The sequence below is a fragment of the Electrona antarctica genome (assembly GCF_951216825.1).
Source record: "Electrona antarctica genome assembly, chromosome: 19".
Lineage (NCBI taxonomy): Eukaryota > Metazoa > Chordata > Actinopteri > Myctophiformes > Myctophidae > Electrona > Electrona antarctica.
This window is the reverse complement of record NC_136800.1, coordinates 13,106,728-13,127,685: the sequence shown is the minus strand read 5'-3', so window position 1 is coordinate 13,127,685 and position 20,958 is coordinate 13,106,728. Positions and strand designations below refer to the sequence as shown.

The 20,958-nt window shown below is 40.4% G+C and overlaps 4 pseudogenes across 4 annotated transcripts; all 4 read left to right on the top strand.

Moving 5' to 3' along the window:
- The first annotated feature begins 3,650 nt into the window (after positions 1–3,650).
- Positions 3,651–4,342, top strand: LOC306943852 (protein rapunzel-like; annotated as a pseudogene). Its single transcript has one exon. The product of its transcript is annotated as a protein rapunzel-like (transcript).
- Positions 4,343–8,381: 4,039 nt separating this feature from the next.
- On the top strand, positions 8,382–9,073 carry LOC306943851 (protein rapunzel-like; annotated as a pseudogene). The gene has a single exon. The product of its transcript is annotated as a protein rapunzel-like (transcript).
- A 4,015-nt stretch (positions 9,074–13,088) lies between these two features.
- On the top strand, positions 13,089–13,780 carry LOC306943850 (protein rapunzel-like; annotated as a pseudogene). The gene has a single exon. The product of its transcript is annotated as a protein rapunzel-like (transcript).
- Positions 13,781–17,811: 4,031 nt separating this feature from the next.
- On the top strand, positions 17,812–18,503 carry LOC306943849 (protein rapunzel-like; annotated as a pseudogene). The gene has a single exon. The product of its transcript is annotated as a protein rapunzel-like (transcript).
- The last annotated feature ends 2,455 nt before the right edge of the window (positions 18,504–20,958 follow it).

Sequence of the window (20,958 nt, the reverse complement as noted above, 5' to 3'; positions counted from 1 at the left end):
TTAGCCTAGGGGGGAGGGAGGGGGGTGGGGGGATTGTATATGTTTGTGTGTTTTGTGTGTTTTCTTGCATACATGTGTATTGTCATGTGAAGAAATGTAAAAATAAAGTTTACAAAAAAAGAAAGTGCATTTGACCTATTAATCATAGATGTGAAAGCTATCTAATTTGTCTGTCTGCATATTGTCACTGTCCGGTAGAAACCTTGTATGTCCAAAACGTTAGTTTTCAGGAAATGGAGAAACACATTAATTGGTTAAATATGTCTGATTAAAAAACACTTACCGGTAACTACTTTCTCTTTCAAAATGTTTAATTTACAAGAAAAAACAAAGTTTAAATATGGATATATTAGGTTTCTGACAGACTATGATGATATTGTTGTATATTTTGACATTATGTCTCTCAAAGTATGTCATAATTGAATACTTTAACTCCAAAATCAGCCTAGGAGTTTACATAGAGAAGCTGAGTTACTGACATGCCCAAATGGGAGTCAGAATTGCTTTTAACTTAAACAATGCTTTGTTTAGCTTCTGATAGAGAAAGACCAAGGGCCAGCCATCTTGCTTTAAGGTGAAGACCCATGTTGGAAGACCTTTGTTCTGGGGACAGGGGAGGGTCATTTTACATGCAAGCTGTACACACACACACACACACACACACACACACACACACACACACACACACACACACACACACACACACACACACACACACACACACACACACACACACACACACACACATCCTATCGAAAAAGTAAGCCCCATTTTTAGGTTAGACCCACTATGGGCTGTTTGATGTTTGTGGAATAAAGCATGGGAGTTAGAGAAGAACAGAGGACAGAAAGAAGAGGGAAATGGGGAACCAGGCGCTCTGTAGCGGGTGCCCTTGGACGGGGAGGCCTAAACATGCTGTAACTTATAATGAATGTATGTAACTATATGGAAGCTGCTTTATCTAATAAATGATGGACATGCATTTCAACCAAATGGCTAAACCAAGGAATTGGTACTATAATCCACAAACCCTGAGTACAAGATACGACAATATGTAGACAGTTATGAAATATTCTTTTGTATTTGTTGATAATCAACAGTTATTTGTTGCAGTGTTGAATCCTAAAGTGGTAAAATAAAAGATACATGAGAAAATTAACACCAACAAAAAACTTGGGCCAACTGAAGACACTCAGGTTGCCCTCATATGTGTTGTGTAAATGTGTAAGTGTGTAATGTGATCATGTGTTGTGTTATTGTTATGTATACAAACAATAATAAAGTAGTGAAACCACATCAATCTGCTCAGATCGGTCTGTCTATCAAATAAATACAAACAAAAAATACACAGAAATGTATCAGAAATGATAATTGTAAGGTATTTTTTTAAAGGTGTGTAATAATATATATATATATATTTATTTATTTTTGTAATAGTCCTACATACTAGCAGTGAAATAAGTAAATGAAAAAGCTGTTTATTTTACAATAGTAATGGCATTTACAATTTAAAAATATGTACAAACAAACTAAGTCAAAGTTCATACACGCTGCAGCTCTGGGCTAATTAGAGTCATTGGACTCATTTGATGTGCACCAAGACACAGCATCAACGATCCCACAGAGCAGAGCCAAAGATACAATAATCCGTGAACAACATTACACAGTAATAACACATCAACACATGATTCAACACATGATTCAACACAATGAAACACATCAACACATGATTCAACACAATGGATCTACACAAACAATACAATAATATCCCATAACCCCTGGACTAAGAACTACAGGGAGGAGGCCGGGGAGGTGGGGGAAATTTTCACGCAGACGCCGCACAAGCTGCTTGACAGCTCAGCATGGAGAAAGAGAAGTGAGCTGAGGCTGCTTAAGTATAGCCTGGCTAATAAGCCAGACTAATATCAAGCAAGTAGGCCGCCTGAATTGCACTGTGGGAATGAGGGCGAGGCAGCTGATTTAAAGAAGCAGAATGAATTACTAGGGGGAATGAACGAGGGGAACTATATATACTTAATAACCATCTGCCTTCCGTGCCGCAATGAACTAACGCTACGCTTGATTTTTGTCACGGACATACAAAATAAATGGTCAATAATTTTACCAGAAACCCAAATAGCTAGCCCTAAATGTATACGAATGGACTCATAATGTGCCATAGTGACTATGCCTGTGTGCTACACATTTTAAAGGGGGGCTAATTCAAGAAGAACAGAAGGGCCCAACAGTCTCATTGTGGGCATGACATCTATTTAGCCTTTGCCTTTTCATCTTATTATAGACCACTAATTCAAATGTGTAGGCTATAATTATGAAAAAATCTAACAATAATAAAAACATTATTTATGATTAACATACTGATGATTGCACCTGACTTGATAAGGCAAAATGGTTGAAATTCTTCCATGTACACAAATACATATGGCTGAGATTTCAGTTCTTCTTTCAGTTTCTTGTTCTCAGTTCTCTATTTGCTGGAAAGTTCTAGTCAAATAATTTGTGGTTTGTCCGCAAACGTCTTTCCAAGTTCTCTTTCTTCACCATCACTGTTCAGTTCTTGCTGATGAGACAAATAATGACAGTAGAATAATGATGAGAGAGCTCTATCCAGTTCCATGTATGGTACACAAATACTGGCTGAGATTTCAGTTCTTTATTTCTTGTTCTCAGTTCTCTGTTTGCTGGAAAGTTCTAGTCAAATGATTTGTGGTTTGCCACCAAGTTCCCTTTCTTCACTATCACTGCATATAGTCTTTTGTGTCATGACGTCTGTTCCCAAACTCGTTTAACTGGTCTTGTCTCATTAGTAGTAGCTTAATAAACAGGTCAATCCTGTGTTAATTCACTCTATCCCACTCATTTGTTAGTTTCAAGATTAGTAGTGTTTTCCATTAAGGTGAACAAGTATTCAATGTTGATGAGAAAGTCTTGCAAAACATGCGTACCGGTAGGTGGTGTGATGTAAGGAATTATGCCAGTGGAACAATGAAAGAGCAACAATGAAAGGCAGCTATTAGCAAACATTACTTCTAGCTGTCTGTCTTGTCTTGCATCCTCACCTGACATTAATGAACATGTCATCCCGACACTTCACCAGTCACCAAAATAATTCAAACTAATTATTTAAATATTTTGATATATTGTAGACATTATAACCAACATAAAAAAATGTCAGACATGACATGGACAAGTCTTGCCAGTCTTGTACGGACATGTTGATGACCCCTGGAACAAACGCATGCAATTAACCAGAATTAGGCAACGATACTGTGATACATACAGCATATTTATTAGGCATAGTAACAGAAATCTGTTTTGAACATATACATAAAATGATTTTTTTTATTATTATTATCTTCCCCTCCTGTCCGATGGGGGAGGAGGTGCTCCAGCCCCTCCAGCACCACCCCTACTTCCCTCACCCCTACTTCCCTCAGGGGGGCGGGGGGGGGGGGGGCTTGGGGGCGGGTCTGGGGGCCACCCACTGCCGTTATAAGAACCTTCCGCCACTGTCTAGGACCAAACCCTTACTCATTCCGAAGATAAAGGATTATTAAGACATCTTTGTGATCTTCAAAAGAAGAATTCTTATACTTCCATATTGACATCACTGCATAGTGACTTCCATCATGTCAGAGCCTGAGGACAAGAACGCGAGAGATAGCTCCAAGCTGAAGGAGGGCCTGGTAATGCTATCGAAATGTGTGGCCGAAATCTTTTCAGCAGCAGCCGTGGTGAACCCTATTTTCGGTTTGGCTGGCTCCCTTATCCGGTTGGTGCTGAACCAAGTGGACGATGAAGACATCTGCACGCTGAAGCGTGAGTTTGGCACGGTCAACTGTGCCCTTGACAAGCTGTCCCAGCAGAACAGCAGCGCATTGTTGCAGATCAAGAAGGAAACTGTAGATAGCCAGTACTTCCATGTGGAGCAGAACCTGAAGAACCAGTTCCGGAAGTACATGGAGATGCTGGAGGCACAGCCCAAGCACCGGGACGGAAAGAAGATTGACTTTACGGAGAGCTACGACAATGACCTCGGTGACCAGAACCTGCACTCCCTCTACGAGGGTGTGGTAGGCACGCCTAAACTCTTCGGCCAACCAATCCTGGAAGTGTACCTGAAGCACTCAAAGGGCGACCGCCCCAGCATGGAGCGTCTCTGCACCCATCTCAAAATCCTCTTCTGCATCGGCCTCATCGCCCTCATGGGCTACACTGCTATCGTTAAAGATGCAGATGAAGAAGACCTGATGGAGGAATGGTCCAAGAAGATGGAGGCTGTGCAGAAGAAGATGGAGGAGGCATGCAGAGGTGCAAGTGAGGAAGAGGAGACATGATGATCTCACCTCTGCTACCTGTTGAGATGTTGATATTTAGGGCTTTATCCACATTCCCATCTATCGCTCAAGATTCCTTCTGCTTCTTCTTCCCTCACTGAGTACTGTGTCTGCGTCCACACGAGTTCGCCAGAAGAAATTAAACTATACAGAGCTTTCAGTGCATTTGAAAGCTCAGGTATAGAGTGGACAGAGCCCAAAAAAACTTTGTCCTGGCTTGGAGTGCCTTTGTGGAGTTTGTTGAGGACTTTTCATTTCAGTGAACTGTAATCCGGACTGTGTCCGACTATGTCCCTGTCTTGACTCTTTTTGATCTATGATTGTCTGCTGCTTTGTCCCACCACTTTGTGTTTTTTGTTTTTGTTTTAGCCTAGGGGGGAGGGAGGGGGGTGGGGGGATTGTATATGTTTGTGTGTTTTGTGTGTTTTCTTGCATACATGTGTATTGTCATGTGAAGAAATGTAAAAATAAAGTTTACAAAAAAAGAAAGTGCATTTGACCTATTAATCATAGATGTGAAAGCTATCTAATTTGTCTGTCTGCATATTGTCACTGTCCGGTAGAAACCTTGTATGTCCAAAACGTTAGTTTTCAGGAAATGGAGAAACACATTAATTGGTTAAATATGTCTGATTAAAAAACACTTACCGGTAACTACTTTCTCTTTCAAAATGTTTAATTTACAAGAAAAAACAAAGTTTAAATATGGATATATTAGGTTTCTGACAGACTATGATGATATTGTTGTATATTTTGACATTATGTCTCTCAAAGTATGTCATAATTGAATACTTTAACTCCAAAATCAGCCTAGGAGTTTACATAGAGAAGCTGAGTTACTGACATGCCCAAATGGGAGTCAGAATTGCTTTTAACTTAAACAATGCTTTGTTTAGCTTCTGATAGAGAAAGACCAAGGGCCAGCCATCTTGCTTTAAGGTGAAGACCCATGTTGGAAGACCTTTGTTCTGGGGACAGGGGAGGGTCATTTTACATGCAAGCTGTACACACACACACACACACACACACACACACACACACACACACACACACACACACACACACACACACACACACACACACACACACACACACACACACACACACACACACACACATCCTATCGAAAAAGTAAGCCCCATTTTTAGGTTAGACCCACTATGGGCTGTTTGATGTTTGTGGAATAAAGCATGGGAGTTAGAGAAGAACAGAGGACAGAAAGAAGAGGGAAATGGGGAACCAGGCGCTCTGTAGCGGGTGCCCTTGGACGGGGAGGCCTAAACATGCTGTAACTTATAATGAATGTATGTAACTATATGGAAGCTGCTTTATCTAATAAATGATGGACATGCATTTCAACCAAATGGCTAAACCAAGGAATTGGTACTATAATCCACAAACCCTGAGTACAAGATACGACAATATGTAGACAGTTATGAAATATTCTTTTGTATTTGTTGATAATCAACAGTTATTTGTTGCAGTGTTGAATCCTAAAGTGGTAAAATAAAAGATACATGAGAAAATTAACACCAACAAAAAACTTGGGCCAACTGAAGACACTCAGGTTGCCCTCATATGTGTTGTGTAAATGTGTAAGTGTGTAATGTGATCATGTGTTGTGTTATTGTTATGTATACAAACAATAATAAAGTAGTGAAACCACATCAATCTGCTCAGATCGGTCTGTCTATCAAATAAATACAAACAAAAAATACACAGAAATGTATCAGAAATGATAATTGTAAGGTATTTTTTTAAAGGTGTGTAATAATATATATATATATATTTATTTATTTTTGTAATAGTCCTACATACTAGCAGTGAAATAAGTAAATGAAAAAGCTGTTTATTTTACAATAGTAATGGCATTTACAATTTAAAAATATGTACAAACAAACTAAGTCAAAGTTCATACACGCTGCAGCTCTGGGCTAATTAGAGTCATTGGACTCATTTGATGTGCACCAAGACACAGCATCAACGATCCCACAGAGCAGAGCCAAAGATACAATAATCCGTGAACAACATTACACAGTAATAACACATCAACACATGATTCAACACATGATTCAACACAATGAAACACATCAACACATGATTCAACACAATGGATCTACACAAACAATACAATAATATCCCATAACCCCTGGACTAAGAACTACAGGGAGGAGGCCGGGGAGGTGGGGGAAATTTTCACGCAGACGCCGCACAAGCTGCTTGACAGCTCAGCATGGAGAAAGAGAAGTGAGCTGAGGCTGCTTAAGTATAGCCTGGCTAATAAGCCAGACTAATATCAAGCTTAAGTAGGCCGCCTGAATTGCACTGTGGGAATGAGGGCGAGGCAGCTGATTTAAAGAAGCAGAATGAATTACTAGGGGGAATGAACGAGGGGAACTATATATACTTAATAACCATCTGCCTTCCGTGCCGCAATGAACTAACGCTACGCTTGATTTTTGTCACGGACATACAAAATAAATGGTCAATAATTTTACCAGAAACCCAAATAGCTAGCCCTAAATGTATACGAATGGACTCATAATGTGCCATAGTGACTATGCCTGTGTGCTACACATTTTAAAGGGGGGCTAATTCAAGAAGAACAGAAGGGCCCAACAGTCTCATTGTGGGCATGACATCTATTTAGCCTTTGCCTTTTCATCTTATTATAGACCACTAATTCAAATGTGTAGGCTATAATTATGAAAAAATCTAACAATAATAAAAACATTATTTATGATTAACATACTGATGATTGCACCTGACTTGATAAGGCAAAATGGTTGAAATTCTTCCATGTACACAAATACATATGGCTGAGATTTCAGTTCTTCTTTCAGTTTCTTGTTCTCAGTTCTCTATTTGCTGGAAAGTTCTAGTCAAATAATTTGTGGTTTGTCCGCAAACGTCTTTCCAAGTTCTCTTTCTTCACCATCACTGTTCAGTTCTTGCTGATGAGACAAATAATGACAGTAGAATAATGATGAGAGAGCTCTATCCAGTTCCATGTATGGTACACAAATACTGGCTGAGATTTCAGTTCTTTATTTCTTGTTCTCAGTTCTCTGTTTGCTGGAAAGTTCTAGTCAAATGATTTGTGGTTTGCCACCAAGTTCCCTTTCTTCACTATCACTGCATATAGTCTTTTGTGTCATGACGTCTGTTCCCAAACTCGTTTAACTGGTCTTGTCTCATTAGTAGTAGCTTAATAAACAGGTCAATCCTGTGTTAATTCACTCTATCCCACTCATTTGTTAGTTTCAAGATTAGTAGTGTTTTCCATTAAGGTGAACAAGTATTCAATGTTGATGAGAAAGTCTTGCAAAACATGCGTACCGGTAGGTGGTGTGATGTAAGGAATTATGCCAGTGGAACAATGAAAGAGCAACAATGAAAGGCAGCTATTAGCAAACATTACTTCTAGCTGTCTGTCTTGTCTTGCATCCTCACCTGACATTAATGAACATGTCATCCCGACACTTCACCAGTCACCAAAATAATTCAAACTAATTATTTAAATATTTTGATATATTGTAGACATTATAACCAACATAAAAAAATGTCAGACATGACATGGACAAGTCTTGCCAGTCTTGTACGGACATGTTGATGACCCCTGGAACAAACACATGCAATTAACCAGAATTAGGCAACGATACTGTGATACATACAGCATATTTATTAGGCATAGTAACAGAAATCTGTTTTGAACATATACATAAAATGATTTTTTTTATTATTATTATCTTCCCCTCCTGTCCGATGGGGGAGGAGGTGCTCCAGCCCCTCCAGCACCACCCCTACTTCCCTCACCCCTACTTCCCTCAGGGGGGCGGGGGGGGGGGGGGCTTGGGGGCGGGTCTGGGGGCCACCCACTGCCGTTATAAGAACCTTCCGCCACTGTCTAGGACCAAACCCTTACTCATTCCGAAGATAAAGGATTATTAAGACATCTTTGTGATCTTCAAAAGAAGAATTCTTATACTTCCATATTGACATCACTGCATAGTGACTTCCATCATGTCAGAGCCTGAGGACAAGAACGCGAGAGATAGCTCCAAGCTGAAGGAGGGCCTGGTAATGCTATCGAAATGTGTGGCCGAAATCTTTTCAGCAGCAGCCGTGGTGAACCCTATTTTCGGTTTGGCTGGCTCCCTTATCCGGTTGGTGCTGAACCAAGTGGACGATGAAGACATCTGCACGCTGAAGCGTGAGTTTGGCACGGTCAACTGTGCCCTTGACAAGCTGTCCCAGCAGAACAGCAGCGCATTGTTGCAGATCAAGAAGGAAACTGTAGATAGCCAGTACTTCCATGTGGAGCAGAACCTGAAGAACCAGTTCCGGAAGTACATGGAGATGCTGGAGGCACAGCCCAAGCACCGGGACGGAAAGAAGATTGACTTTACGGAGAGCTACGACAATGACCTCGGTGACCAGAACCTGCACTCCCTCTACGAGGGTGTGGTAGGCACGCCTAAACTCTTCGGCCAACCAATCCTGGAAGTGTACCTGAAGCACTCAAAGGGCGACCGCCCCAGCATGGAGCGTCTCTGCACCCATCTCAAAATCCTCTTCTGCATCGGCCTCATCGCCCTCATGGGCTACACTGCTATCGTTAAAGATGCAGATGAAGAAGACCTGATGGAGGAATGGTCCAAGAAGATGGAGGCTGTGCAGAAGAAGATGGAGGAGGCATGCAGAGGTGCAAGTGAGGAAGAGGAGACATGATGATCTCACCTCTGCTACCTGTTGAGATGTTGATATTTAGGGCTTTATCCACATTCCCATCTATCGCTCAAGATTCCTTCTGCTTCTTCTTCCCTCACTGAGTACTGTGTCTGCGTCCACACGAGTTCGCCAGAAGAAATTAAACTATACAGAGCTTTCAGTGCATTTGAAAGCTCAGGTATAGAGTGGACAGAGCCCAAAAAAACTTTGTCCTGGCTTGGAGTGCCTTTGTGGAGTTTGTTGAGGACTTTTCATTTCAGTGAACTGTAATCCGGACTGTGTCCGACTATGTCCCTGTCTTGACTCTTTTTGATCTATGATTGTCTGCTGCTTTGTCCCACCACTTTGTGTTTTTTGTTTTTGTTTTAGCCTAGGGGGGAGGGAGGGGGGTGGGGGGATTGTATATGTTTGTGTGTTTTGTGTGTTTTCTTGCATACATGTGTATTGTCATGTGAAGAAATGTAAAAATAAAGTTTACAAAAAAAGAAAGTGCATTTGACCTATTAATCATAGATGTGAAAGCTATCTAATTTGTCTGTCTGCATATTGTCACTGTCCGGTAGAAACCTTGTATGTCCAAAACGTTAGTTTTCAGGAAATGGAGAAACACATTAATTGGTTAAATATGTCTGATTAAAAAACACTTACCGGTAACTACTTTCTCTTTCAAAATGTTTAATTTACAAGAAAAAACAAAGTTTAAATATGGATATATTAGGTTTCTGACAGACTATGATGATATTGTTGTATATTTTGACATTATGTCTCTCAAAGTATGTCATAATTGAATACTTTAACTCCAAAATCAGCCTAGGAGTTTACATAGAGAAGCTGAGTTACTGACATGCCCAAATGGGAGTCAGAATTGCTTTTAACTTAAACAATGCTTTGTTTAGCTTCTGATAGAGAAAGACCAAGGGCCAGCCATCTTGCTTTAAGGTGAAGACCCATGTTGGAAGACCTTTGTTCTGGGGACAGGGGAGGGTCATTTTACATGCAAGCTGTACACACACACACACACACACACACACACACACACACACACACACACACACACACACACACACACACACACACACACACACACACACACATCCTATCGAAAAAGTAAGCCCCATTTTTAGGTTAGACCCACTATGGGCTGTTTGATGTTTGTGGAATAAAGCATGGGAGTTAGAGAAGAACAGAGGACAGAAAGAAGAGGGAAATGGGGAACCAGGCGCTCTGTAGCGGGTGCCCTTGGACGGGGAGGCCTAAACATGCTGTAACTTATAATGAATGTATGTAACTATATGGAAGCTGCTTTATCTAATAAATGATGGACATGCATTTCAACCAAATGGCTAAACCAAGGAATTGGTACTATAATCCACAAACCCTGAGTACAAGATACGACAATATGTAGACAGTTATGAAATATTCTTTTGTATTTGTTGATAATCAACAGTTATTTGTTGCAGTGTTGAATCCTAAAGTGGTAAAATAAAAGATACATGAGAAAATTAACACCAACAAAAAACTTGGGCCAACTGAAGACACTCAGGTTGCCCTCATATGTGTTGTGTAAATGTGTAAGTGTGTAATGTGATCATGTGTTGTGTTATTGTTATGTATACAAACAATAATAAAGTAGTGAAACCACATCAATCTGCTCAGATCGGTCTGTCTATCAAATAAATACAAACAAAAAATACACAGAAATGTATCAGAAATGATAATTGTAAGGTATTTTTTTAAAGGTGTGTAATAATATATATATATATATTTATTTATTTTTGTAATAGTCCTACATACTAGCAGTGAAATAAGTAAATGAAAAAGCTGTTTATTTTACAATAGTAATGGCATTTACAATTTAAAAATATGTACAAACAAACTAAGTCAAAGTTCATACACGCTGCAGCTCTGGGCTAATTAGAGTCATTGGACTCATTTGATGTGCACCAAGACACAGCATCAACGATCCCACAGAGCAGAGCCAAAGATACAATAATCCGTGAACAACATTACACAGTAATAACACATCAACACATGATTCAACACATGATTCAACACAATGAAACACATCAACACATGATTCAACACAATGGATCTACACAAACAATACAATAATATCCCATAACCCCTGGACTAAGAACTACAGGGAGGAGGCCGGGGAGGTGGGGGAAATTTTCACGCAGACGCCGCACAAGCTGCTTGACAGCTCAGCATGGAGAAAGAGAAGTGAGCTGAGGCTGCTTAAGTATAGCCTGGCTAATAAGCCAGACTAATATCAAGCTTAAGTAGGCCGCCTGAATTGCACTGTGGGAATGAGGGCGAGGCAGCTGATTTAAAGAAGCAGAATGAATTACTAGGGGGAATGAACGAGGGGAACTATATATACTTAATAACCATCTGCCTTCCGTGCCGCAATGAACTAACGCTACGCTTGATTTTTGTCACGGACATACAAAATAAATGGTCAATAATTTTACCAGAAACCCAAATAGCTAGCCCTAAATGTATACGAATGGACTCATAATGTGCCATAGTGACTATGCCTGTGTGCTACACATTTTAAAGGGGGGCTAATTCAAGAAGAACAGAAGGGCCCAACAGTCTCATTGTGGGCATGACATCTATTTAGCCTTTGCCTTTTCATCTTATTATAGACCACTAATTCAAATGTGTAGGCTATAATTATGAAAAAATCTAACAATAATAAAAACATTATTTATGATTAACATACTGATGATTGCACCTGACTTGATAAGGCAAAATGGTTGAAATTCTTCCATGTACACAAATACATATGGCTGAGATTTCAGTTCTTCTTTCAGTTTCTTGTTCTCAGTTCTCTATTTGCTGGAAAGTTCTAGTCAAATAATTTGTGGTTTGTCCGCAAACGTCTTTCCAAGTTCTCTTTCTTCACCATCACTGTTCAGTTCTTGCTGATGAGACAAATAATGACAGTAGAATAATGATGAGAGAGCTCTATCCAGTTCCATGTATGGTACACAAATACTGGCTGAGATTTCAGTTCTTTATTTCTTGTTCTCAGTTCTCTGTTTGCTGGAAAGTTCTAGTCAAATGATTTGTGGTTTGCCACCAAGTTCCCTTTCTTCACTATCACTGCATATAGTCTTTTGTGTCATGACGTCTGTTCCCAAACTCGTTTAACTGGTCTTGTCTCATTAGTAGTAGCTTAATAAACAGGTCAATCCTGTGTTAATTCACTCTATCCCACTCATTTGTTAGTTTCAAGATTAGTAGTGTTTTCCATTAAGGTGAACAAGTATTCAATGTTGATGAGAAAGTCTTGCAAAACATGCGTACCGGTAGGTGGTGTGATGTAAGGAATTATGCCAGTGGAACAATGAAAGAGCAACAATGAAAGGCAGCTATTAGCAAACATTACTTCTAGCTGTCTGTCTTGTCTTGCATCCTCACCTGACATTAATGAACATGTCATCCCGACACTTCACCAGTCACCAAAATAATTCAAACTAATTATTTAAATATTTTGATATATTGTAGACATTATAACCAACATAAAAAAATGTCAGACATGACATGGACAAGTCTTGCCAGTCTTGTACGGACATGTTGATGACCCCTGGAACAAACACATGCAATTAACCAGAATTAGGCAACGATACTGTGATACATACAGCATATTTATTAGGCATAGTAACAGAAATCTGTTTTGAACATATACATAAAATGATTTTTTTTATTATTATTATCTTCCCCTCCTGTCCGATGGGGGAGGAGGTGCTCCAGCCCCTCCAGCACCACCCCTACTTCCCTCACCCCTACTTCCCTCAGGGGGGCGGGGGGGGGGGGGGCTTGGGGGCGGGTCTGGGGGCCACCCACTGCCGTTATAAGAACCTTCCGCCACTGTCTAGGACCAAACCCTTACTCATTCCGAAGATAAAGGATTATTAAGACATCTTTGTGATCTTCAAAAGAAGAATTCTTATACTTCCATATTGACATCACTGCATAGTGACTTCCATCATGTCAGAGCCTGAGGACAAGAACGCGAGAGATAGCTCCAAGCTGAAGGAGGGCCTGGTAATGCTATCGAAATGTGTGGCCGAAATCTTTTCAGCAGCAGCCGTGGTGAACCCTATTTTCGGTTTGGCTGGCTCCCTTATCCGGTTGGTGCTGAACCAAGTGGACGATGAAGACATCTGCACGCTGAAGCGTGAGTTTGGCACGGTCAACTGTGCCCTTGACAAGCTGTCCCAGCAGAACAGCAGCGCATTGTTGCAGATCAAGAAGGAAACTGTAGATAGCCAGTACTTCCATGTGGAGCAGAACCTGAAGAACCAGTTCCGGAAGTACATGGAGATGCTGGAGGCACAGCCCAAGCACCGGGACGGAAAGAAGATTGACTTTACGGAGAGCTACGACAATGACCTCGGTGACCAGAACCTGCACTCCCTCTACGAGGGTGTGGTAGGCACGCCTAAACTCTTCGGCCAACCAATCCTGGAAGTGTACCTGAAGCACTCAAAGGGCGACCGCCCCAGCATGGAGCGTCTCTGCACCCATCTCAAAATCCTCTTCTGCATCGGCCTCATCGCCCTCATGGGCTACACTGCTATCGTTAAAGATGCAGATGAAGAAGACCTGATGGAGGAATGGTCCAAGAAGATGGAGGCTGTGCAGAAGAAGATGGAGGAGGCATGCAGAGGTGCAAGTGAGGAAGAGGAGACATGATGATCTCACCTCTGCTACCTGTTGAGATGTTGATATTTAGGGCTTTATCCACATTCCCATCTATCGCTCAAGATTCCTTCTGCTTCTTCTTCCCTCACTGAGTACTGTGTCTGCGTCCACACGAGTTCGCCAGAAGAAATTAAACTATACAGAGCTTTCAGTGCATTTGAAAGCTCAGGTATAGAGTGGACAGAGCCCAAAAAAACTTTGTCCTGGCTTGGAGTGCCTTTGTGGAGTTTGTTGAGGACTTTTCATTTCAGTGAACTGTAATCCGGACTGTGTCCGACTATGTCCCTGTCTTGACTCTTTTTGATCTATGATTGTCTGCTGCTTTGTCCCACCACTTTGTGTTTTTTGTTTTTGTTTTAGCCTAGGGGGGAGGGAGGGGGGTGGGGGGATTGTATATGTTTGTGTGTTTTGTGTGTTTTCTTGCATACATGTGTATTGTCATGTGAAGAAATGTAAAAATAAAGTTTACAAAAAAAGAAAGTGCATTTGACCTATTAATCATAGATGTGAAAGCTATCTAATTTGTCTGTCTGCATATTGTCACTGTCCGGTAGAAACCTTGTATGTCCAAAACGTTAGTTTTCAGGAAATGGAGAAACACATTAATTGGTTAAATATGTCTGATTAAAAAACACTTACCGGTAACTACTTTCTCTTTCAAAATGTTTAATTTACAAGAAAAAACAAAGTTTAAATATGGATATATTAGGTTTCTGACAGACTATGATGATATTGTTGTATATTTTGACATTATGTCTCTCAAAGTATGTCATAATTGAATACTTTAACTCCAAAATCAGCCTAGGAGTTTACATAGAGAAGCTGAGTTACTGACATGCCCAAATGGGAGTCAGAATTGCTTTTAACTTAAACAATGCTTTGTTTAGCTTCTGATAGAGAAAGACCAAGGGCCAGCCATCTTGCTTTAAGGTGAAGACCCATGTTGGAAGACCTTTGTTCTGGGGACAGGGGAGGGTCATTTTACATGCAAGCTGTACACACACACACACACACACACACACACACACACACACACACACACACACACACACACACACACACACACACACACACACACACACACACACACACACACACACATCCTATCGAAAAAGTAAGCCCCATTTTTAGGTTAGACCCACTATGGGCTGTTTGATGTTTGTGGAATAAAGCATGGGAGTTAGAGAAGAACAGAGGACAGAAAGAAGAGGGAAATGGGGAACCAGGCGCTCTGTAGCGGGTGCCCTTGGACGGGGAGGCCTAAACATGCTGTAACTTATAATGAATGTATGTAACTATATGGAAGCTGCTTTATCTAATAAATGATGGACATGCATTTCAACCAAATGGCTAAACCAAGGAATTGGTACTATAATCCACAAACCCTGAGTACAAGATACGACAATATGTAGACAGTTATGAAATATTCTTTTGTATTTGTTGATAATCAACAGTTATTTGTTGCAGTGTTGAATCCTAAAGTGGTAAAATAAAAGATACATGAGAAAATTAACACCAACAAAAAACTTGGGCCAACTGAAGACACTCAGGTTGCCCTCATATGTGTTGTGTAAATGTGTAAGTGTGTAATGTGATCATGTGTTGTGTTATTGTTATGTATACAAACAATAATAAAGTAGTGAAACCACATCAATCTGCTCAGATCGGTCTGTCTATCAAATAAATACAAACAAAAAATACACAGAAATGTATCAGAAATGATAATTGTAAGGTATTTTTTTAAAGGTGTGTAATAATATATATATATATATTTATTTATTTTTGTAATAGTCCTACATACTAGCAGTGAAATAAGTAAATGAAAAAGCTGTTTATTTTACAATAGTAATGGCATTTACAATTTAAAAATATGTACAAACAAACTAAGTCAAAGTTCATACACGCTGCAGCTCTGGGCTAATTAGAGTCATTGGACTCATTTGATGTGCACCAAGACACAGCATCAACGATCCCACAGAGCAGAGCCAAAGATACAATAATCCGTGAACAACATTACACAGTAATAACACATCAACACATGATTCAACACATGATTCAACACAATGAAACACATCAACACATGATTCAACACAATGGATCTACACAAACAATACAATAATATCCCATAACCCCTGGACTAAGAACTACAGGGAGGAGGCCGGGGAGGTGGGGGAAATTTTCACGCAGACGCCGCACAAGCTGCTTGACAGCTCAGCATGGAGAAAGAGAAGTGAGCTGAGGCTGCTTAAGTATAGCCTGGCTAATAAGCCAGACTAATATCAAGCTTAAGTAGGCCGCCTGAATTGCACTGTGGGAATGAGGGCGAGGCAGCTGATTTAAAGAAGCAGAATGAATTACTAGGGGGAATGAACGAGGGGAACTATATATACTTAATAACCATCTGCCTTCCGTGCCGCAATGAACTAACGCTACGCTTGATTTTTGTCACGGACATACAAAATAAATGGTCAATAATTTTACCAGAAACCCAAATAGCTAGCCCTAAATGTATACGAATGGACTCATAATGTGCCATAGTGACTATGCCTGTGTGCTACACATTTTAAAGGGGGGCTAATTCAAGAAGAACAGAAGGGCCCAACAGTCTCATTGTGGGCATGACATCTATTTAGCCTTTGCCTTTTCATCTTATTATAGACCACTAATTCAAATGTGTAGGCTATAATTATGAAAAAATCTAACAATAATAAAAACATTATTTATGATTAACATACTGATGATTGCACCTGACTTGATAAGGCAAAATGGTTGAAATTCTTCCATGTACACAAATACATATGGCTGAGATTTCAGTTCTTCTTTCAGTTTCTTGTTCTCAGTTCTCTATTTGCTGGAAAGTTCTAGTCAAATAATTTGTGGTTTGTCCGCAAACGTCTTTCCAAGTTCTCTTTCTTCACCATCACTGTTCAGTTCTTGCTGATGAGACAAATAATGACAGTAGAATAATGATGAGAGAGCTCTATCCAGTTCCATGTATGGTACACAAATACTGGCTGAGATTTCAGTTCTTTATTTCTTGTTCTCAGTTCTCTGTTTGCTGGAAAGTTCTAGTCAAATGATTTGTGGTTTGCCACCAAGTTCCCTTTCTTCACTATCACTGCATATAGTCTTTTGTGTCATGACGTCTGTTCCCAAACTCGTTTAACTGGTCTTGTCTCATTAGTAGTAGCTTAATAAACAGGTCAATCCTGTGTTAATTCACTCTATCCCACTCATTTGTTAGTTTCAAGATTAGTAGTGTTTTCCATTAAGGTGAACAAGTATTCAATGTTGATGAGAAAGTCTTGCAAAACATGCGTACCGGTAGGTGGTGTGATGTAAGGAATTATGCCAGTGGAACAATGAAAGAGCAACAATGAAAGGCAGCTATTAGCAAACATTACTTCTAGCTGTCTGTCTTGTCTTGCATCCTCACCTGACATTAATGAACATGTCATCCCGACACTTCACCAGTCACCAAAATAATTCAAACTAATTATTTAAATATTTTGATATATTGTAGACATTATAACCAACATAAAAAAATGTCAGACATGACATGGACAAGTCTTGCCAGTCTTGTACGGACATGTTGATGACCCCTGGAACAAACACATGCAATTAACCAGAATTAGGCAACGATACTGTGATACATACAGCATATTTATTAGGCATAGTAACAGAAATCTGTTTTGAACATATACATAAAATGATTTTTTTTATTATTATTATCTTCCCCTCCTGTCCGATGGGGGAGGAGGTGCTCCAGCCCCTCCAGCACCACCCCTACTTCCCTCACCCCTACTTCCCTCAGGGGGGCGGGGGGGGGGGGGGCTTGGGGGCGGGTCTGGGGGCCACCCACTGCCGTTATAAGAACCTTCCGCCACTGTCTAGGACCAAACCCTTACTCATTCCGAAGATAAAGGATTATTAAGACATCTTTGTGATCTTCAAAAGAAGAATTCTTATACTTCCATATTGACATCACTGCATAGTGACTTCCATCATGTCAGAGCCTGAGGACAAGAACGCGAGAGATAGCTCCAAGCTGAAGGAGGGCCTGGTAATGCTATCGAAATGTGTGGCCGAAATCTTTTCAGCAGCAGCCGTGGTGAACCCTATTTTCGGTTTGGCTGGCTCCCTTATCCGGTTGGTGCTGAACCAAGTGGACGATGAAGACATCTGCACGCTGAAGCGTGAGTTTGGCACGGTCAACTGTGCCCTTGACAAGCTGTCCCAGCAGAACAGCAGCGCATTGTTGCAGATCAAGAAGGAAACTGTAGATAGCCAGTACTTCCATGTGGAGCAGAACCTGAAGAACCAGTTCCGGAAGTACATGGAGATGCTGGAGGCACAGCCCAAGCACCGGGACGGAAAGAAGATTGACTTTACGGAGAGCTACGACAATGACCTCGGTGACCAGAACCTGCACTCCCTCTACGAGGGTGTGGTAGGCACGCCTAAACTCTTCGGCCAACCAATCCTGGAAGTGTACCTGAAGCACTCAAAGGGCGACCGCCCCAGCATGGAGCGTCTCTGCACCCATCTCAAAATCCTCTTCTGCATCGGCCTCATCGCCCTCATGGGCTACACTGCTATCGTTAAAGATGCAGATGAAGAAGACCTGATGGAGGAATGGTCCAAGAAGATGGAGGCTGTGCAGAAGAAGATGGAGGAGGCATGCAGAGGTGCAAGTGAGGAAGAGGAGACATGATGATCTCACCTCTGCTACCTGTTGAGATGTTGATATTTAGGGCTTTATCCACATTCCCATCTATCCCATCTAATGAACTCCCCACTGATGTTAGGACAGCAGAGTCACTGCCCATATTTCGCCGCAGGTTGAAAACCCACCTCTTCAGGAAACACTACCCTTCCTCTCTGCCTGACCTACTTGTTGTTAACTAGTTGTACGAACGTTTGTTTTCTATTGTTGTATTGTTTATTGGATCTTGTTTAGTCGATACACTTAATTGTTTTAGCTCATGCTCATTTGATTTAGCTATTTTGTCTCATCCGGTTAAGGAAATAGGTAGCTGATATATTGCACTTTTACCTTAGCGCTAGGTATACTCTTGGTTGCTTGTTTTTGCAGAAAATGCACTAAAGACTTCTGGTGATTAGTAGTTTTTGTTCCCTACCTATGTTGAATACACTTATTGTAAGTCGCTTTGGATAAAAGCGTCTGCTAAATGACTGTAATGTAATGTAATGTATCGCTCAAGATTCCTTCTGCTTCTTCTTCCCTCACTGAGTACTGTGTCTGCGTCCACACGAGTTCGCCAGAAGAAATTAAACTATACAGAGCTTTCAGTGCATTTGAAAGCTCAGGTATAGAGTGGACAGAGCCCAAAAAAACTTTGTCCTGGCTTGGAGTGCCTTTGTGGAGTTTGTTGAGGACTTTTCATTTCAGTGAACTGTAATCCGGACTGTGTCCGACTATGTCCCTGTCTTGACTCTTTTTGATCTATGATTGTCTGCTGCTTTGTCCCACCACTTTGTGTTTTTTGTTTTTGTTTTAGCCTAGGGGGGAGGGAGGGGGGTGGGGGGATTGTATATGTTTGTGTGTTTTGTGTGTTTTCTTGCATACATGTGTATTGTCATGTGAAGAAATGTAAAAATAAAGTTTACAAAAAAAGAAAGTGCATTTGACCTATTAATCATAGATGTGAAAGCTATCTAATTTGTCTGTCTGCATATTGTCACTGTCCGGTAGAAACCTTGTATGTCCAAAACGTTAGTTTTCAGGAAATGGAGAAACACATTAATTGGTTAAATATGTCTGATTAAAAAACACTTACCGGTAACTACTTTCTCTTTCAAAATGTTTAATTTACAAGAAAAAACAAAGTTTAAATATGGATATATTAGGTTTCTGACAGACTATGATGATATTGTTGTATATTTTGACATTATGTCTCTCAAAGTATGTCATAATTGAATACTTTAACTCCAAAATCAGCCTAGGAGTTTACATAGAGAAGCTGAGTTACTGACATGCCCAAATGGGAGTCAGAATTGCTTTTAACTTAAACAATGCTTTGTTTAGCTTCTGATAGAGAAAGACCAAGGGCCAGCCATCTTGCTTTAAGGTGAAGACCCATGTTGGAAGACCTTTGTTCTGGGGACAGGGGAGGGTCATTTTACATGCAAGCTGTACACACACACACACACACACACACACACACACACACACACACACACACACACACACACACACACACACACACACACACACACACACACACACACACACACATCCTATCGAAAAAGTAAGCCCCATTTTTAGGTTAGACCCACTATGGGCTGTTTGATGTTTGTGGAATAAAGCATGGGAGTTAGAGAAGAACAGAGGACAGAAAGAAGAGGGAAATGGGGAACCAGGCGCTCTGTAGCGGGTGCCCTTGGACGGGGAGGCCTAAACATGCTGTAACTTATAATGAATGTATGTAACTATATGGAAGCTGCTTTATCTAATAAATGATGGACATGCATTTCAACCAAATGGCTAAACCAAGGAATTGGTACTATAATCCACAAACCCTGAGTACAAGATACGACAATATGTAGACAGTTATGAAATATTCTTTTGTATTTGTTGATAATCAACAGTTATTTGTTGCAGTGTTGAATCCTAAAGTGGTAAAATAAAAGATACATGAGAAAATTAACACCAACAAAAAACTTGGGCCAACTGAAGACACTCAGGTTGCCCTCATATGTGTTGTGTAAATGTGTAAGTGTGTAATGTGATCATGTGTTGTGTTATTGTTATGTATACAAACAATAATAAAGTAGTGAAACCACATCAATCTGCTCAGATCGGTCTGTCTATCAAATAAATACAAACAAAAAATACACAGAAATGTATCAGAAATGATAATTGTAAGGTATTTTTTTAAAGGTGTGTAATAATATATATATATATATTTATTTATTTTTGTAATAGTCCTACATACTAGCAGTGAAATAAGTAAATGAAAAAGCTGTTTATTTTACAATAGTAATGGCATTTACAATTTAAAAATATGTACAAACAAACTAAGTCAAAGTTCATACACGCTGCAGCTCTGGGCTAATTAGAGTCATTGGACTCATTTGATGTGCACCAAGACACAGCATCAACGATCCCACAGAGCAGAGCCAAAGATAC